We start from the raw sequence: 3,478 nt of genomic DNA, 5'->3' as shown, positions 1-3,478 counted from the left end.
GGAAAATAATCTTTGGCTCCTGGTACCAGCACTCCAACCCGCATCGCTGGAAATCGTATAGCGATATGGGTAAAGTGGCCAAGGAGATCGACCACATTCTTGTTAGCATGCGATGGAGGATCCTCCAGAACTGCAGAGTTTACCGGAGTGCCGAATTCTGTGGCACTGACCATAGGGTGGTTGTGGCTACCCTACGGGTCCACTTCAAAACTCCACGTCCCTCCAGTGGCCAATCTAAGGTGTTTCACTTGGACAGACTAAGGAAGGAGGAGTCTGCCCATGGGTTCACACGGCAGTCTCTGACCGACTCACAGAACTTGACAACCCAGTTGCTCTGTGGGAATTCGAAACACTCAAAGCACTCAAAGCAGCCCAGGAGTCCATTGGCGTACACCCGAGGGCAAGAAAGAAATCCATCTCCCTGGAGACATTAGAGGCCACTGAAGTGTGTTGCATGGCTCGGCTGAAAGGCAATCAGGTCTTGCGTCGCTCCTTGGTGCGTAAGGCCCAGACACTGCAGAGAAGGGACAAGGAACAGTTCATCAGGAATCTTGCTGAGGAAGTTGAAGGCCATTTCTTGGTAAACGACCTTCGCCCTGCCTACCATGCCCTAAGAAAGCCAAACTCCAAGCCCTCCTCACAGATGACTGCAGTCTGCTCAGTGGATGGACAGATCATTATGTTTGGGTTCGTGAACGTTGAGCTGAGTAATTTGAGCAGCTGTACAGGTCGACCCTCCAACAGTCAGCATGGATGCAAGCGATGTCACAATACCTGTGCCGGACCCAACCATCAGCGAGGAACCTCCTACCTTAGGATGGCGATTTCCAAGCTAAAGTGTGGGAAAGCTGCAGGCATATGTAATATCCCTGCTGAACTTCTAAAGGCTGGGATGAACCTATGGCTCGGGGCTTGCATACAGTCTTGATTGCCATCTGGCAGTCTGGTACCATTCCCCGTGACATGTTGAGGGGCGTGGTCATCCCTCTTTGGAAGGGGAAAGGGGATCATTGGGGTTGTAGCAACTACTGTGGCATTACACTGCTCTGCATACCAGGCAAAGTCTTCGCCCACATTCTTCTGAAACGGATCCGCGACCACCTACTGAGGCATCAGGAACTGGAGCAGTCTGGATTCACTCCTGCCAAGTCCACAATAGACAGAATACTAGTGCTTCGAGTGGAACGCCGTCGTGAGTTTCGTCATGGGTTGCTTGCAGCCTACATCGACCTCAAGAAGGTGTTTGACTTGGTGCATCGTGAATCGCTATGGGATATCCTGAGAATCGGGAATTCTGACGCAGATTATTGGCCCTAATAGCAAGCCTTTATACCAGTACACCACCCCCCTAATCCCTTGCCCGTTGTTGTCGTGGGGGGGCTTAGGAGGCGGAGACTGGGACCCAATGATGGGGAACTCCCCAACCTTGGGACTCAGCCCTCGACTCAACTAATTTTGCATGGTCTTTATTTTCCTTCCCACTTTTCGTTTCTGTCCCTTCACCAAACCCTTCTGCTATCCACCTTCTAAGGTGTGAGAGCCGTGCTGAAAGGATGAAAGGCTGACTTTGTGCCAGTCCTGAACGGCCTGAGGGAGCCATGGGCACGGTATTCCCCTGATTTAGTTATCTAGCCCTTACCCCTCAAGGGGACCCTGAGGGGTGGACTGTTTTTATCCCCAACATAATCCAGGCTTACCATGGCCAATAATGAAAACCTATCCCCACTATTAGGGGCAATGAGGCTTGCCCCTTTATCAAATAGCCCCAACGATGTAAACCCACCCGATTCCCTGACTCCAGGCTCTCCTTTGACCACGGCTCCGAACACTGCAATAACTACCCCCTCATCAATACCTACTAGTACAGCAGCCAACAATCAACCCTTAAGGAACATTTCCACTCTCCCAGCAAGCTCAACTTCAATACCTCTACCCCCACAACCTCCAACATCAACCACCCCATCCTCCCTTATTAATACCTTACAGCCTTATTGCCCATCTCCCCATAACACTACCTCCCTCAACACTACTCCATCTTCGTCACGCCCCCGCCCTTCGACTACTCCTATCTCTACAAAAATTTTGAATACCCTCTTCAGTGCAGCCAAATGGGACCGATTTTTCGTGATCCCTCCCACAGCTCCCTACTCTGAAAACACCCTTCTCTTCCAACAATGTCTCCAAAAACAAGTAGGTAAAGTCTCTTTCCGTAGCCGACCCGACCGCTCCCGTCCTGTCACAGTAACATCCGAAAACCAAGCTATAGCATTAACAAAACTAACTGACCTATATGGTAACCCCATCCTTGCAGAACCCCATCCAACCCTCAATACTTGCACCGGAACAGTTTCAATCTCCCCAGCAAATTGCCCAGTCTATGACAAAGATTGGTCAGACTGTGGAGAAGACCTACTTGCCTGTCTCACAGACTATGATGCAACATCAGTACAATGCTACTCCATTCCCCCCAGAGGTCATCGAAAGAAACCCACTAACATAGCCAAAATTACCTTCCGTAGACATGACCTTCCCTTTAACGTCTACATAGGAGGAGAATCCCTCCCTGTTCGTCCATACCAACCTCCTCCACGTCAGTGCCAAAATTGTTGGCGTCTAGGACATCCAGCCAAACATTGCCGTTCCACAGCCAGATGCCCACTATGTGCCCAACCTGGCCATACCCGATCTAACTGCTCTGCACAATCACGCACATGTGCCAACTGTGGCGGCCCCATAATGTATTTTATAGGGGCTGTCCCACCTACAAGTTTGAGTCTGAGGTAGCAACTCTCAGATTCAAACTTGGACTCACACTACGTGAAGCCAGACAGGAAGCACGTCGACGTGGTTTCTCTCTTACTCCTTACTCCAGTAATACTGCTCATTCTACCAATTCTCCTAAACCCACCCCCCCTCTTCACCTCCTACCTTCCCCAGTCAAACTCTTTTGCCATCCTAAATCCAGACACTCCAATCTCTACTACAGATACTCCAATCACCACTACAACCCCAACACCTTCCCCTCTCCCTCCTCGCACTACCCATAACAGACAGAACAAACGTTCCACCCCCTCTTCCCCTACCACACAAACACCTCCACCTTCCTTTGCCCCTACGCTTGAGACACCAATCCTCTCTCCCCCCCCCCCTCACAAGAAATCCTTTATCCCCCAAAACTCCCCAACCAACTCCTCAGAAGAAACTATTGAAAATATTCAAGATTACTTAATGAAAACTGACACTCAACCTCCAAATCTTACAACTCCTGCTCCTTTCACACTCCAAGTAACTGCTGATATCCATCCTCCTCCATTAACCCCCCCCCTCCCACCATCCCCTCTATCCCTTCCATTCCCTCCTGGATACACACGTGAATCCCTTATGTCACAAGTATCCCCTTCCACAGACCTTCCACGGTCCTTATCCCACCCTCTAGCTGCTTCCCCCTCAAAATCTCCAAAACGTACTACAATCTATA

Source organism: Penaeus monodon, chromosome 11 (assembly GCF_015228065.2).
Source record: "Penaeus monodon isolate SGIC_2016 chromosome 11, NSTDA_Pmon_1, whole genome shotgun sequence".
NCBI lineage: Eukaryota > Metazoa > Arthropoda > Malacostraca > Decapoda > Penaeidae > Penaeus > Penaeus monodon.
The sequence above is the reverse complement of the archived record's forward strand: the minus strand, read 5'-3'. Positions refer to the sequence as shown.